Genomic DNA, 17105 nt, shown 5'->3' on the forward strand with positions numbered 1-17105 from the left:
GCCTGGACAACATGGTGAAACCTCTTCTCTACTAAAAATACAAAAATTAGCCAGGCATGGTGGTGCAGTGCATGCCTGTAGCCCCAACTACTTGGGAGGCTGAGACATGAGAATTGCTTGAACCCAGGAGGTGTAGGCTGCAGTGATCCGAGATTGTGCCACTGCACTCCAGCTAGGGGAACAGAGTAAGACTCTGTCTCAAATTTAAAAAAAAATTTTGAATAAAATTATTTTTATTTTACAATTATCCATTCTCATTGTAGAATGTTTTTTAAAATAAATCAATATATACCAAAGAAAATTTAAAACCCTTAAAATCTTACCTCCAAAAGACAACCACACGTTATTTTAATCAAATTTAGAATCACAATATTTACGTTTATTTGTATTATGCTTGGTCTCCTTATCAATAAATACAAATTCAATTTTTAATTCCTATTTGCTAATGACCATTGATTATGATTTCAGGCAAGGCACTTCTCTCTGGGTCTCAGTTACTCCGTCACTAAAATAGGTATGTTAGAAAAGATCATCTCTAAAATGCCTTCCAGCTCCGGTGATTGTGTATATATGCCACTTCTGATGCTTGTACATGTTCTTCTGTCTCCTTCCCTCTTTCCCATAGGCCACACTCAGGACCATTTGTACTCCAAGAATAAAAACCTTGAACCAGATTCCCTTGGAGTCCACTTTCAGGACCCAGAACAGCCCCTAGTGTTGTGGCTCCTGTCTGTCAAGGTGATGTCCAGAAACCTCAGCTGCTTTCACTGTGATCTACAAACCCCCTTAGGGCCCTGAGTCTCTGGCCAAAATCATTGTTACATATTCTTGCCAAACCACAGTACCATTACTGTGAATTGATAAATCGTAGAATTTCTGGTCAGAAAAGAATATTGGAGGCTATTTCTCCCAATAAAAGGTATGCTCCTAAAACAAGGAGTTTGTTTTGTTCACAACTGTATACCTGTCACTCTGGAAAGTTTCTGGAACATAGTAAGTACTCAACAAATATCTGCTTGTTTGAATAACCTTATCCCTCCATTTTATAGCATTCTCAAAAAGGACTCATGCAGAATCTGCTTCTACAAGTCTAACAATTGAGAGCTGATTGCTCCTAAAATAATCCATTCCATTGTTTCACTGAAAGGCAGGTGTGACTAGAGGAGGGCAGTGTTGTACTCCATATATTCTCTACCCCAGCTACCAAGTCAAGAACTGAGGGGCAAGGGTGGCATGGCAAATGAGCAAAAGTCATCTCTGAAAGGGAAAATGCAAGATTCAGAAACAATAGCCTTCCAATTTGTAGGCAGTATTTTACCTTACAGTATATTTAGGTCCATTTTTATCCTAACTTGTGGGTTAGACAGAAGCGGGATTTATTAAATTCAGTTACGTAATGGCAGATCCTTTTTGCAAGTTTTACATATGGCACCAGAGGGCGCACTTGTTGCTTAAATCATCACATTCCTGCTGCCGGGGACCTGCAGAATCTGAAATACAGGACTTGAAGAATAAATAATCAGAGACATTTAGGTCCTGTCACTGGCCCTTCCTACAACAAAGTTATGACATCAAAAGAAATATTACAGAGCAAAGTTGATTCTTGGAGAACATCCCATCTAGTGAGAAAGGTGGAGAGAAAGCCCTCCTTTACCACTTACTAGGGAGCCAGCAGAGAGCCAAATGCCACAGATGTGGAGCTGAGGCTGAGTATTATGGCTTCTAGGTGAAGGGGTTCCAGGGCCTCGCTCACCTGGATTTAGAGTCATAGAGAAGTTACCTGTAGGCACTACCTCGCTCTCTAAATCTCTGGCAGTCTCCTTGTAAACTGTAAGGGCTAGAAGAAGCTGCAAGGGTGTCAGCCATTCCTCCACTCTTCTATTTTACATGTGGGGAAACTGAGGCCCAGAGACAACTTAATAATTACTTGCCCAAAGTCAAATGACTATCTAGTCGCAAAGCCTGGAATAAAACCCAGATTATTTCACTGACTATTTAATTGTTTGGCTTGTTGGAAGTTGTCTATAGAAATAACCCTTTGGATTCAGGACAACCTAAACTCTATTGATGACTAAGACTGGTCTTTGTAGAAGGGGTTATTTACTTAGTGTGATATCTTCACTGAAAAGAGGGGAAAGAGGGTGGGAAGGGGGGAAGAAGGAAGGAAGGAAGGAAGGAAGCAAGGGAGGGAGGGAGGGAGGGAGGGAAAAAATGAGAGTTTTCTGATGGCCTTGTATCCAGGCAGCTTCTGTTGCTGCTCTGTCTTCCTAGCAACTGCAGCTATGCTGCATTGTTTGAAGTATTCATTTTGTTCAAAGACGAAGGATAAACTCCCAAAACAAAAGACATTTTTTCCAAGGACTGAGATAAATTATAAATCAAGGACAAAAGAGTCAAGGGTGAGCAATCCCTCAAAAACCATCTGCAGAACAATTAAGCACTGTCAATAGCACAACTCATTTCTGAAATGCAGACTTGGAGAGCCATGGAAGCCCGAACTAGAGAGGGCCTTGGAATCATCACATTAAAATTACTCACTTTGCAAATGAAGAATGCATGGTTCAGAGCAGAAGGGGCAAGATCATAACTTAAATGCTTGCAGGGGCCAAGGAAATTAAGCAAGCTGGGGTCAGATAAGAGATACTTTAGATATATTACAGGAAATGTGTGACTTTCCCCTTTAAGAAAAACAACACAGCAAACATTTGATAAATGGCAAATAGCACATGCCCTCAGTGATGGAGGCAAGAATGGGCTCTGTGGCAACCTGGACTTGCTCTGCCTCAGAGAAGCAACTGCTATCCAGCTCCATGTGGTCACTGTCATGTAGAGATGAGAGCCTGAAGTTCCCAGACTTTCTGTTATTTTTAAAAATATGGATTTATATTTGAAATGCTCCAATTTTTTCTATGGTGGCCACCAATCTGAATTCATTGCAGGACAAACAGGGCCCTACTAGAGTCTGGATTCAGCCTCAGGTTTGTAGTCTGCACCCTCTAGCTCAGGGTACTGTGGGGTGACAGGGAAGAAGCCCTCTGGGAAGACCTGGGCTTGGGTTTCAGCTCAGTTATCCACTTGGCTTGTGACCTCCAGAAGCCACTTCTCTCAGGCTTCTGTTTTCTCACCTGAACTGTGAGAGAGATGAAGCAGGCACTCTGAACGGTTTGATCTGACAGTCTCTGGGTTTCTGACAGCCTCTGCAGATGCAGACTCTAAATCAGCCAAGCATTGTGGGAAAATAATGGGATCTGGAGACAAAGGTCCAGCAAACTCCCATATCTCTCCATGTCCCTATCCCACTGGAACTTCAAACTCCACATTTCCAAAACTGAGCTTATCTTATCCTCTTCCCAAATGGCTCCTCTGCTAGTCTCCTCACAGTGGATGGCACTACCCCTCACCCAGTTGCCAAACTCAAAAATCTCACTTTCATCCTTGACTTCTCCCTCCCCTTCTACCCTCATCCAATCAGTAAATCCTGTCAATTCCATTTCTTTCCTCTCTACTGTGTTCACTTCCTTTCATCTGCAGCACCATCCTTCTAATCCAGGCAACCATGTATTCACTGGAATCACTGCATCATCACCTGACTGTCTCCCTCTCTTCATTCTTAGCCCCCTCCAGTCCATTCTTCATGTTGCAGTCAAAGTTGCCTTTTTAAAATTGTGATAAAAATTTATCTTCATGTGGAGGTCTCCTTTTTTTATTTGTATAAATGTAAGGGGTGCAAGGGCAATTTTGTCACATGGCTCTATGGCGTAGTGGCAGTGAAGTCTGGGCTTCAAGAGTGTCCATCGCCCTAATAATATACATTCTACTCATTAAGTAATTTCACATCCTCCACCTTCTCCCATCCCCTTCACCCTTCCAAGTCTCCAATGTCTATCATGCCACACTCTACGTCCATGTGTACACATTATTTAGCTCCCACTTACAAATGAGAACATGTGGTATTTGTCTTTCTGTTTCTGAATTGTTTCACTTAAGATAATGGCCCCCATCCAGTTCTATCCATTTTGCTGCAAAATAATTAAAGTGGACCCCTATCTCTCACCATATTTACACATTAACTCAAAATGGATTAAAACCTGTAATCCCAGTGCTTTGGGAGGCCAAGGCAACAGGATCACTTGAGGCCAGGAGTTCAAGACCAGCCTGAACAACATAGCAAGACCCCATCGCTACAAAAGATGAAATCAAATAAAAATTAGCTGGGTATGGTGGTGCACACCTGCATCCTAGATACTTGGGAGGCTGAGACAGGAGGATTGCTTGAGCTCAGGAGTCTGAGACTGCAGTGAGCTATGATTGCCACCGCACTCCAGCCTGAGTGACAGAGTGAGACCCTGTCTCTTAAAAAAAGAATTAAAGACTTAAATGTAAGACCTGAAACTATTAAAATACTGGAAGAAAACCTAGGAAAACTCTCTCTTCTGAACATTGGTCTGGGCAAAGAGCTGCTTTTTACAAAACACAAGTTTCCAGCTTAGTATCTTTCTGTGGTTGCCCTCAAGATGAAATCCAGACTCCTTAGTATGAACCCTTGGTTTTTTCTGGCCTTTGCTCAAACTCTAGCCTTTTCTCTTGCCACTTCCCTGGAGTTGGTGAACTTCTGAGAGAAGAAATATAGTTTATTCACCAGCGAGTTCCCAGAACCTAGCACAGTATCTGGCCCCTGAAAGCCACGTGCCATTTGACGAATGAATGAATGAATGAATAAGTGAGTGAATCTATGAATCTAAGGGCTCTACCATTTACTAGGTCTGTGACCCTGGAATGTGCATGCTTACTTTCTCTACCTGTAATATTTACAGGTAGATAAAGCTCATTATACCTCTTAAGTTATAATGCCTATCCTTACAGGCCATTGTAAGGAGCAACTTAGACAAGAGGTGTTATGAGCTTTAGAACCTGTAGAAGCAGAATTAAACATTAGTTGCTACATACCCTCTCTGTGCCTCAGTTTACTGACTCAGTACCCACCTCAGTATCTGCCTCATTGTCATAAAGGTAGAATTAAATGAGTCAATATATGTACATGCTTTGAACAGTACCTGGCATATAGTAAGCAGTTACTAAACAAATAAGTGTGTGTTTATTTGTAATGATGATAATGATGACAGTGATGACTGATCCTTTCAACCCTCTGAGGTGCCAGGCGTAGTGCACATTTGCTCCTTTGGGGCTGCCTTTTTGGTAACAGCCTCCTGATTTCCTTTTGGATGAAGACTTGGATGAAATTTTGATATGACATCAACTAGTATGTGCCCTCCTCTAGCCAGTGGGGTGAAGCCACAATTGGAACTCAGCCAAAATTCTGAGTGGTAGGAAGGAAGAAGAAAAGTTAGTTGCTCATACATCCTTGTGGTGACATCTGGATGTGACTGTGGAGATGTTCCTAACCCTGCAAACTTCTGGAGCTTCCCGACATCTACCTTTCCAAGCCTGGTTCTTCAGCCTCTTCTTCCATTCATGAGCCTCCTTACGGCCTTCCAGTAAATTCCCCTTCACCTAAATCAGCCAATGATCATTTCTGTGGCCTGTTGCCAGAGACCCCTGACCATGTCTGCTCCAGTCAGGAGACTTTTCAGCCATTAACTCACTGTGTGACTCCAGACAACAGATTTCCTCTCCCTGTGCCTCAGTATCCTCCTCCAAAAGTTGGGGTCCTTGGCCAGGCTAGTTGTTTCCCACCCTGGCCAATTGCCAGTCAACAGAATCATCTGGAGAACTTATTTTCATTTAACATTGAGCCTCACCTCCATCCCACTGAATTAAATTTTCCAGGGGTAGGAGCTTCAGAATCCATACTTTTTTTTTTTTTTCTTTTTTGAGACTGAGTCTTGCTCTATCACCCAGGCTGGAGTGCAGTGGCACAATCTCGGCTCACTGCAACCTCCACTTCCTGGGCTCAAGCGATTCTCGTGCCTCAGCCTCTCGAGTAGCTGGGATTACAGGCACCTGCCACCACGCCCGGCTAATTTTTTTGTATTTTTAGTAGAGATGGGGTTTTACCATGTTAGCCAGGCTGGTCTCGAACTCCTGACCTCAAGTGATCCACTTGCTTTGGCCTCCCAAAGTGCTGGGATTACAGGCCTGAGCCACTGCGCATGGCCCAGAATCCATACTTTTTAATAGTTCACCGAGATGATTCTGAGATACAGCTGGGACACTTTGGGCTCCTCTCCTACCCCATCTTTCACTCTGTTCTCCTGCTGTGCCTAGAAGAGAACGTTCTGCCCAGGAAATCCTTGCCCTACTCTGAGTGGCTCATTCCTTTTTGCAACTCAAGTCTCTGTTCAAATGGTATCTCCTCCAAAAAACCTTCTCCAAACACCCAGTTGAAAATGGCAACTCTCCACCTTCACTCTCCATCACTCACCTTCTTTTCTTTTTCTTCATTGTGCTTTTCATTGTCTGAAATTATCCTTTTATCTGTTATTTTAACCTGGCTTATTGTCAGCGTGTCCCCACCAGAATGCGAGTTCCATGAGAGCAGGGAAGCTGATTGTCTTGTTCTCTACTACATATCCAGTTTTTGAAACAGTAGTTGGCTCAGAGTAGGCCCTCAATAAAATATTTGTTAAATAATTTCCTCTGCAAGAGTTCAGAACCATGACCATGGAGGAGACAAAGCTGTGACGCTCACTCCTCCTGACCAAGTGTTTCTGATGTTTCTTCGTGGGATTAGCAGCCAGGTGACCTTGCCCTTCACCTTCAGCTGACAGACTGGTATCTGTAGCCCCCAGGGGCTTGTCCCAGCTCTGTGTCCAGCCCCTACAGGAAGATCACACCACACCGCAACCAACACACACACACACCAGCAAATGGTCTCAGCTAAGGTTCTCTGAGAAACCTCGCTGATGTCCTTGGCTTTTTACTCTTCAGGCTTGCAGCCAGGAAATAAACCCTGGAGATGAGCTCTTAGGATCACCAGAATGTCGTCTCTCTTTAAATCAATCATTTCACAAAAAAAGCTCTGTTCTTTATTTTCCCATCTCCATCCCAATAGCATCTGCTCAAAATCCCAAATCCTTGAGATATGGCACTTGGGCACTATTCCTAGACCCCCTAAAAGGATTACCTTTGCTGATTTAGTTAAGGGGATAATACCCAGCTTTTGCTGAGAGATTCCACCACAATTAGGTTCATGAATTCCCATTTGCTCATTTGCTCTAACGATGAGACTAAGGTCCCTGGCTGCACAAATCCTAAAGGTCTAACATCAGGAAAACCTCCTAAAGACTTGCTCTTAGAGCTAAGTGCTAGAACTACCTCACATTTTTTACGGAAGTGAATAGGGAAAAAGGAGAAAAGGGCCAGGTGCAGTGGCTCATGCCTGTAATCCCAGCACTTTGGGAGGCCAAGGCAGGCAGATCACAAGGTCAGGAGTTCAAGACCAGCCTGGCCAGCATGGTGACACCCCATCTCTATTAAAAATACAAAAAAAAATAGCTAGGTATGGTGGCGTGCACCTGTAATCCCAGCTACTCAGGAGGCTGGGGCAGGAGAATTGTTTGAGTCCGGGAGGCGGAGGTTACGATAAGCTGAGATCACACCATTGCACTCCAGCCTGGGTGACAGGATGAGACTCTGTCTCGCCAAACAAAACAAAACAAAACACAAGAAAAGAAAGGAGGAAAGGGAAAGAAAGTAGTATAAGCTTGCAAAAAAAAAAGTGACATACTTTGCTACTTCAGATATACTAGTCTGTTTCTTCCCCTCTGAGATAATTATTTCAGCATTCAACAAAAATTTATTGAGTACCTATGTACCAGGCATTGTCCTGGACACTTAAGATATATCAATGAGCCTAACAGATGAAGATGCCTGCCCTGTGGACTTTGTATTCCAGTGGGAAAAAAAACAGATATTTAACAGATATTAAAGGGTGAACATACGAAATAGATAAACTACCTAATCTATAGCTCGTAAATAAATTTATTAATATAGAATATGTCATAAGAAATATATAAAATATGAGATAGATATTAGAACATAGTTTATAAAGAAATTATCCAGTACATTAGAAGGTAAAATGTGTCATTATAAAAGAAAAGATAAGGAGAGATTGGGACTCCTGAAGGGAGCAGGAAAAGGCAGGCTATGATATATTAGGTACAGAGGTCAGGTGAGGCCTCACTGAGAAAATGACACTGGAGCAAAAACTTGAAGGATATAAAGGCATTAGTTCTATGTAACAGATTGTTTCTTTTTGGCATCCCAAGATGATCAGAACCAAATTTGAGGTTCAAGCACAGTTCTCTAGAGGCCCCTGTGGTCTGTACATTTGTAATCTTTCATCCTTTGGAGAGGCAGGATAGGGCAGTGGTTAAGGGTATCGGTTCCACTGTCAACCTGGATTCAAATACTGCCTCTACCACTTACCAGCTACATGACTTAGGGCATCATATTTCATTTCTCCCAGACTGAGAGAAATGGCTCCCTATGCTTCAAAATGAAGATAATAATAGTACTTACCTCACATGGCTCTTTTAAGGATTAAATGAAATAATGTACGCAAATTCCTTTGCACACAAGAATAAACTCAATAAAAAAACAGCTATGATTGTTGAGCTTTGTCATGTCACTCAATGTTTATTTACATTTTCCTCGGTCCTGATTCTTTATCCTCATTGATATTTTAACATTGTTTTATGGATCCTGCTCCTTTGGTAAGCTACTTCAAATCCTTTGTGGATTGGGGTAAGTTATAAGTAAGTAAATAAATACATAAATAAAAATCTGGATGGGTGACATTTTCACTGAAGCAAAGCATTTCATTACCAAGACAGTGAATTGCAAGTGGGCCAAAAGCAAGAAAGATGGACTCTAATCTCTAACAGTCCACCGAGAACCACTAGTAAAACATTCTCTGGTTTCTCAGGCCATCTTTTTCTCCCCATCTCCTCTTTCTTAAATCCCTCTTCTTCCCTCCATCATGAAAGGGTAAATGAGTTACACAAAATGGCTCAAGAAGACTCCTAAGTCGTCACAACCTCACAACTATTTCACTGCCATGGGCCTCACAGGACTCTTCCTCACCAGAGAAGAGAAAGGAAATCAAAGCGGTCACTTTCCATGTGTTGGCAGGGTGCTGGTTAAGTGAACAGAGTCAGACATAAGCTAGAATCTCGTTTAGTGAGCTCTGTGGCCTTGGGAAAGCCCCTGGACCTTTCTGTGCCTCCTATTCCTCCTTGGTAATAGCAGTCCCTCCTAAGGTGTTTTGGCAGATCAAAGGAGAGAATGCAGGGAAGCAACGTGGATAGCTTATTTTTAAAGCCCTCAATAAACGCTAGATTTCCTTCCTGAACTGCACCCTGGGGTAACGCTCTTCAATAAGAGGGTGTATCGGGTGGAAACAGGGTAAGGAGACTAGTTTAGGTATATCCCTATCTGACAGAAACTCAATACAAGAAACAAAAGGAGAAAGATCTTTGTCGTTGTTGTTGCCTTACTACTTTCTAGAGGTATTGTCATACTTCTTCCTTCCCATAGCCCTTTAAGATGGGCATTATTATCCACATGTGACAGCTGGGGCTGGGCTTTGAACCCAGAGCACACAGCTAGGAATGTTTGCGAGGCACCTCTAGCTTTCCGAAGTTGCCTTTACAAGGGCAGCCATTAGCCTCCACCACAGGACATCAGAGGCAGCACTAACAGGAACCTGTGAGGCCCCAGCGCACCTGGAGTACCATGACTCTGTGACCCCTGAGCTGGGGACATCAAGAATCTGGGCCAGGCTGATGCCACTGAAGCTCTCTAAGCCCTACTTTCTCCCCTTCCTTCCATCAGCCCAAAGGGCTTTCACGTTAAGGCATCCCTGCTTCTGTGACCACGGGCTATGGAACTGGCTAGGTCTGAATTTGAAACACACACCTCTTAAGTGACCTTAAGTAACTCACTTATTCCTTCTGCTTCCTCTGCTGAAATTGGGGATGTCAAAAGGCCTACCTCCCACAGATGTCATGAAGATTCAATAGAGCAGTGCCTTGAGGAAACACAAAACACTACTTGGCACATACTAAAGTGCCCAGGTATAGTAGCTGCTATTGTTCAACTGATGCAGCCAGGAGAAATCAGTCTCATGCTGAACCATGGTGATGGTGCTCTCGGGGTGTAGGGAGCAGGTCCTGGCATACAGGCTGAAATGTCTACTCACACTTCCACACAACCCAAGCAGTATGGCCTTTTTAGCCAATATATAATCCTCCCCCACCCCACAGGAAACTTCTTGAGGGCAACACAGGGACCTAATTAGGTCTAGGTCTCTAGGTCTTTTCCTGGGGGGGAAAAAAAAAAGACCAATTGAGGCCCAGCCTAGGGCCTCCCAATCAGTGCCCTTGATCCACAAACATGTACTGATGGGCCCTTCTATGCTGGGAACTGGGGAAACAGAAGACACCCCGCCCTACTTTCCAGGAGTTCATAGTGCACCTGGGGAAAAAGACAAGGAACCACTATCACAGCAGACAGAAAGTAATGAGAGCTGAGTGTCCCTGGAAATGTGGGGAGAAGGAGGCGGTATTTAAGCTGGACCTTAAAAATTAGTCAAGACATGGGAGGGATGGCATTCCAGACTGAACAGGGACAACGTGAACAAAGGCCTAGAGACAGGAAAACACAGGGTTTGTTTAAAGAACAGATTAGTGAGGTGAGGCTGAAGGATTGGGATGGGAGGGGATTGAGGTGGGAGTTGGCAATGAGACCAATGAGCCTCAGGGGCAGGGAACAGAAATAGAAGTCATAGCTGCATGGAGAAAATGAGAAGGGAGGGCCAGCAACTTTAAACAGGATAGTTACAGCAATTATCTTAGAAGTCACACATTGAGCCCGGGCAGGGTGGCTCATGCCTGTAATCCCAGCACTTTGGGAGGCCAAGGTGGGCAAATCATGAGGTCAGGAGTTTGAGACCAGCCCGGCCAACATGGTGAAACCCCGTCTCAACTAAAAATACAAAAATTAGCTGGGCATGGTGGCGGGCGCCTGTAGTCCCAGCTACTCGGAAAGCTGAGACAGGAGAATCGCGTGAACCCAGGAGGCAGGGGTTGCAGTGAGCTGAGATGGAGCCACTGCACTCCAGCCTGGGCGACAGAGCAAGTCTCAGGGGCGGGGGGGGGGGGGGAGTGACACGTTGAAGAGGTAAAGCAGTAGCCATGTGACTATCAGAGGGAAGAGTTTCCAGGCAGACAGACCAGCAGTGCAAAGGTCCTGAGGCCACAGGGCTGCCATGCCGATGATGCATTAAAAAGGCCAATGTGACTGGAGCGTGGGAGAAGGGGGAGGGTGGTAGAAAGAAAGGTTAAAGAGCTAAAAAGGAGCCAGCTCCTGAAGGGCTTTGCAGGTCATGAGGGGCCTTTAACTTTCTCTTGGATGAAATGGAGTGCTCGTGTAGGATTTCCAGTAAGGGAACGACGTGCTCTGACTTAAATTTTAAAGGATCGCCCTGACTGCTGTGTAGAGAATCAGCTGTAGGGGGCCAAGGGTGGAAGCTGGGAGACCAGTAAAGAGGCTAGAATGGAAATCCCAGGGAGGCGGGGGATGGTGGCTGGAACCAGCGTGGTAGCTATGTGGCGGCTCGCCTCTGATTCTTCGTGTAAAAAATGGAGTTTAGGATCCCTGCCCTGTGTGCAGCCCACAGCCTCAAGCCCCCATGGGGATGGAATGCCAGAAACCTCTGGCCAGCGCAGTAGCAGCCTGGAGAATACGGAAGATTGTGGGAGGATTGTGGAGCACATGGGCAGCTCCCTGCGCGTCCGGGCCCCTGGTGCCCATGAGAAAACCAAAACAGGTGCGTGCCCCGCGCCGCACGTCAGGAGGGCAAGACTCAGTGTAGGAAGGGGCTGTCCACTCGCTCTAGCTCCCCAGAGGCTGAACAGGGAGAATTGGGAAAAAGGACGCCTCCTCAGCGTCCTAGAACGTGTCCTCGGCACCCGGTATTGCATGCGCCCTAGTATGGGGCCGCTCCACTTGCGCAGGTGTTGGCAACATGCGGGGAGCGCCACAGCATGCCCCCCAGTGAGCCGACCCCCTCCCCCAACTCTGCCCCCTTTGTCTCGCTGGCCCCTACTCCCTCTGTCTGCCTGTCTGTCCCGTCCCAGGTTCAGCGCGCACGGCCCTGCCGGGGTCCCTCTGGCGGTTGCCGTAGCCTCGCGGCCCGACCAGGGGCTCCCAAGAGGAGAAAAAATCATGAATGAAATGGATGCGCTGCTCCCACTCCTCCGCCCTCCCTGTCCGGGCAACCTTGGCATGGGGACGACGACTGCGGAGACTCCACGCAGAGTTGCTCGGGAGAGGGAGGCACCTGAGATGAGGTCAGAGGTTAAGGGTCTGTGATCCGTCCCCCTTCGTGCCCCAGGAGCAGCCTGCTCTCCCGGTCCCCCGCCCCGCCAGCCCTGCGCAATTCCCGGCGAGCGGCGCAAGCCCGCCCGGGGGCGGGGCGGAGCCGGGGCTGGGGGTTGCCAAACCCACCCGGCGGCTGCGCCGGCGACTCTGCAGCTGAAGCGCATTTGGTGAAGCGGTCGGGCGAGGGAGCGCGCACGGAGCGCGGGACGGAGCGCCAAGCGGACGGACCGAAGGACGGACGCCCCCGCACACGCAGACGCACAGAGCTCGGCGCGGCTCCCGTCGCACACACACTGGCACAGACACAAGCAGGGACACACGCAGACACACGCACACTCGCGCGCGCACATCCTCCCGCCAGCCTGCCCGCCTGCTCGCCGGCGCCCGGAGCCCGCTCTGGCCGGTAAGTGCGGCGCCTCCGTCTGCGCCTTTGTGTGCGGAGCCGGAAAGTGGAGGGTGCGGGTCCCTCCTTCGGGCGGCCCGCAACTGACACCTTCTCCAGCCTTCCGGGCCGAGGAGCCGGCGCCCGCCCCCGCCACGCCCCCGTGGGGCTCTGGGCGCCCCCATGCTGGGGGAGGGGTCCCCCACGCAGAGGAGGGGGCTTGGCGCTTGGTAGCGGGAGGGAGCGGCAGCCACTCCCCACGAAGCCCGTGCGCGGTTCCGGGGAATCGGGATAGTGGTTTGGGGTCTGAGCCTCTGCGGCCGGCGGAAGCTGGTGCGCCGCTTTGGGCTGCATCGCCTCTCCAGAGCCTGAAGCCCCTGAGGGAGATTGGAAATCGCCGCTAGCCTTCTGGCCTCTAAGGCGCGGCTCCCAGCCTTCCCATCGCTTCGCCTCCACCGACCCTTTAGCTTTAGCCTCCCGCGTCCCACCCTCCCCTAGAATAAAAGCTTAGCGCGCTCCCCTCCCCCAGCATGCTGCTTGTTTCTGGATGAGGCCCAGCTCCTGCAAAACCGGAGATTGCCCGGGTCAGAGCCTTGGGAGGCTTACCTTATCAAGGATCACAGGGCTTAGAAGATCAGGGTCAGACGATTCCTGGAAACTTATTCAACCTTCTCATTTTACAGATGGGGAAACTGAGGCCCAGTAAGGTGGCTGGACCAAGGTCACCGGAGAGTTAGTGGTAAAGCTTTCATTAGAATCTAGGGTTCCTGGTTTTCATACTCATGATCCCCTCCTACACAACTAGATCCCACCCACATTGAAGCCCCAGAACCCCAAAATTCACCTGAGTGTACCACGAAAGTGTGTAATTCCAGCCCTGCCCCACTTGGAGGGGCAGGTGCCATTCATTTGCTATCTTCCCTACCTATTGTACCAAAAAAAGGAGAGAGGGGGCTTTAATTTGCTTCCTTCAACCTCAAAGGAGAGCTCTCATGTCTCTTACGCAAACACTCACACACTCCGGGTTTGGGATTCGTTTGGGAGAATGAAGAAGCCCAGAACCTGAGATCAGATTCCCAGGCGTTAGTCCTGATCCACCCAGGACACACTGAGCCTGAGTGTCCTCAGTTGGACCAGGTGATGTGGCATCCCAGGATTCGTCCTCTTCTCCACTGTGTCCTGACTGCGTGCCCTCCCGGTCACCCTTCCCTCCCCCTTGAGGGCCAGACCTTCTACTCCAAACAGGCCCCTTTAGTCATCCCTTTGCCGAGGTCCCCACCTCTTTCTCCTTGGGGCTTGTTAAGGGCAGCCTATTGGTGCTGCTGACAAAGCTGCTGGGGAAGCTTGAATTACAATCACACCAGGCTCGGGTGGTTTCTCAGCGCATGGCTCCCTCAAGGGCAGCCAGGTGTCCCCAGAGCTGAGCCTGATGCCTGGTGCAGAGAGGGTGCCCCGAGAGGTGTGTTGAAGGAGTACAAGCATAGACGGATGGTGAAGGGATGGAGTCAGTCACCTTGGAGGAGACTCTGGATGGAATAGTTGGCAAGGAGGGCAGTGTTCAGTCTCCAGGCAACTGAGGTTCTGGTCTCAATAACTTCCTTTTTTTATTTTATTTCCATAGATTTTTGGAGAACAGGTGGTATTTGGTTTCATGAGTAAATTCTTTAACGGTGATTTGTGAGAATTTGGTGCACCCATCACCCAGAGTATACACTGAACCCAATGTGTAGTCTTTTATCCCTCATCCACCTCCCACCTTTCCCCCAAGTCCCCAAAGTCCATTGTATCATTCTCATGCCTTTGCATCCCATAGCTTAGCTCTCACTTATGAGTGAGAACATACAATGTTTGGTTTTCCGTTCCTGAGTTACTTCACTTAGAATCATAGTCTCCAGTTCCATCGAGAACTTCCTTTTTGAGGGGGGTGAGCAGCTCATCATGGAGGTGAGCCAGGGTGGCCAAGTGGCAGAACTTCAGGGGCTGCCACTGACAGTGTACTCCATGTAGATGGCATTGGCTATGAAGTTTACACAGACTTCATAATGAATGGTGGCCCCTGGGTTTTTGCCATGTAGGGATTTCTGCCTTGAGAGTGAAGGGATCTGGATTCCAGGCCCAGTCTCTTCCTCACTGGCTGTACAGTGTCAGTATATAACCCTTCTGGGTCTCAATTTCTCCATCCAAAAAAATAACATCATTGGATTGATGATGTTGTGAACTCTTTGGCGGTGGGGTGGGAGCACGTATTTATATAACTGCTATGGGCTTCTTTTGCTCTATGAAGGAATAATTTCTGACTCAAGAATGATGTATGTAGAGTACTTAGTACAGTCCCTAGCACATAGAAAATGCCCAGGAATTGGTAGCTAGTAATTCCACTAGGACCCCAGCTTTGTGGATATACCCTATACTTCTTCCTTTCTTCAGATCATCCAAGGACATGGGATTCTTAAGGCCTCAAAGTCCTCCTCCCTCAAAAAATCCCTTTCCCCCTGACCTATTCCTGGACTTCAGGCTCAGCCAGCATAAAACATCCATGAAAACTCCCTAGGAGGAGCAACACTTTTGTTTTTTCAACATTTTGTACGTTAGCATGATAGAATTTCATAATTAATTTGTATGTAGTGTCAAAAGCTCTTCCTATACTCTGTCACTTACTCTTCATAACACATACATGACATCAATAGTAATAGTGTTATCATCCCCATTTTACAGATAGGGAAATTAAGGCTTGGATTTTCACTTATCTAAGGGTGCATACTTCAAAAGTCTCAGATCCAGAGAGCTAGGCCTCCAGCTCAGATGATCTGACTCCAGATTCTGAACTCTTTCTTCTGTGTCATATTGCCTGTCCTTTCCCAAGACTTGCCCTAAAAGAGAGGCGGATAACCCCTTAAAAACAGTTGAAAGAGGAATTTTATTCTCCTCGCAGGTCAGTAACGGCTTTTTGGAGAAGCCAAGTAGCATTTAAACTGGGTGAATGATTTGTACATTAGAAGAAAGGAAAAAAACTATTTCAAGGAGTGGAAACAGCATGAGCAGAGGATGGACAGCAATGGGGACTTCTAGGATATATACAGAAACTGGAAAGCAGTTCATTCCCACTGGAGCAAAAAGAATAAAAGAAGGGACTTGAGAAGGAAGGTTGGGTAAGGGGATGGAGGTTGTTGGGGGGACATTGACTGCCAAGCTAAGGAGTTGGGAGTCTTTAGTTTTTGAGTGGGGGAGAAACATAATCAAACCATAACATGATGAAACTCACTCTGGCTACCCCTTGGAGAACAGATTGGATGAAGAGAGCCTGCGGGCCGGAAGCCAAGGTAGGAAATGATGACAATGGTTTAGGTGAGAGATAAAGAGAGTATGGACTGGGGGTGGTTGTAAGAATGGTTAGAAAAAGGAGTTGATGCAAGAGGCCACAGTGTCACTAAAATTGGTAACTGATTGGATATAAGCACTAGCAGGAGGGAGGAATAAGTGATGGCAAGGCTTTGAGACTGAATGGCCAAGGATGTCATTCACAGACACAGCCCAATAGGAGGAGGAGTGGGAGGCTTAGGAGTAGGGGCTATGAATCCACCAGGGACCATAATGAGCCCTCCTGTAAAGCTGGTTCATCAAGCACCCTAAACTATCAAGAACTAGTTCATTCATTCATTTATTCTCCGAATACATATAAACATCTGTTACATGCCAGGTTGTTCTAGCCCCTAGGGATACATTGCTAAAAAGATGAACTTCCTCCCCAAGCTCTACCAGGGGAGACAGAAAATAAAACAAAGATAAAATTGTTCAGGTGATGAGCAGTGCTTTGGAGAAAAATAAAGTAGGATGAGGTATGACTGGGAAGAAGAATGGAGAAAGAGATCTGCCTTTAAATAGAATTGTCTTTGAGGAGGTGATATTTGAACAAAAACCTGAATGAAGAGGAGACGTGGGGAATAGCATTCTAAAAAAAGGAGACCACAGGTGCAGAGGCCCTGGGGTAACAATAGCTTGGTGTCTTCAAGGAACCTGAGGTGTAGCTGTAAGAGATAGACAAAGGGGGAAAGTGATAAGGAAAAAGATGAGAGAGTGGGCAGAGCCAATCATGTAAGGGCCTATAGACCTGAAGAATGAGAAGCTGCATGATGTTAATGAATCTAAGAGAACACATATCCTATTCACCTTATATTCTTTGTGCCTAGCAAACCAAGCCTGGCCCTTCACAGTAAATAATTGTTGAATGAGTGAATGAATGAATGAATGAATGAATGTTGGAAATGACCATTTATGAGTGAGACTGCATATCTTAGACTTATATGAACCAATAAATAAAGATATTATACTATAGTAAGGGTATAGTAAGCTGTACTATGATCAAAATAATAAACCTCAG

The 17105-nt window shown here is 46.7% G+C and overlaps 1 protein-coding gene across 4 annotated transcripts in view; it reads left to right on the forward strand.

The window, feature by feature from the left end:
* The first annotated feature begins 12488 nt into the window (after nucleotides 1–12488).
* The window catches only part of PTPN5 (protein tyrosine phosphatase non-receptor type 5), a 63588-nt gene continuing 58971 nt past the window's right edge, over nucleotides 12489–17105 (forward strand). For 2 of the 4 annotated variants that reach the window (XM_054440464.2, XM_054440467.2), the window contains exon 1: nucleotides 12659–12748. The gene's annotated coding sequence lies outside the window, so the exon portion shown is untranslated. Of the gene's footprint in view, nucleotides 12749–17105 lie in introns of all 4 variants that reach the window. The other 2 variants (XM_054440466.2, XM_054440465.2) reach the window with 2 other exon arrangements.

This window comes from Pongo pygmaeus, chromosome 9 (assembly GCF_028885625.2).
Source record: "Pongo pygmaeus isolate AG05252 chromosome 9, NHGRI_mPonPyg2-v2.0_pri, whole genome shotgun sequence".
Classification (NCBI taxonomy): domain Eukaryota; kingdom Metazoa; phylum Chordata; class Mammalia; order Primates; family Hominidae; genus Pongo; species Pongo pygmaeus.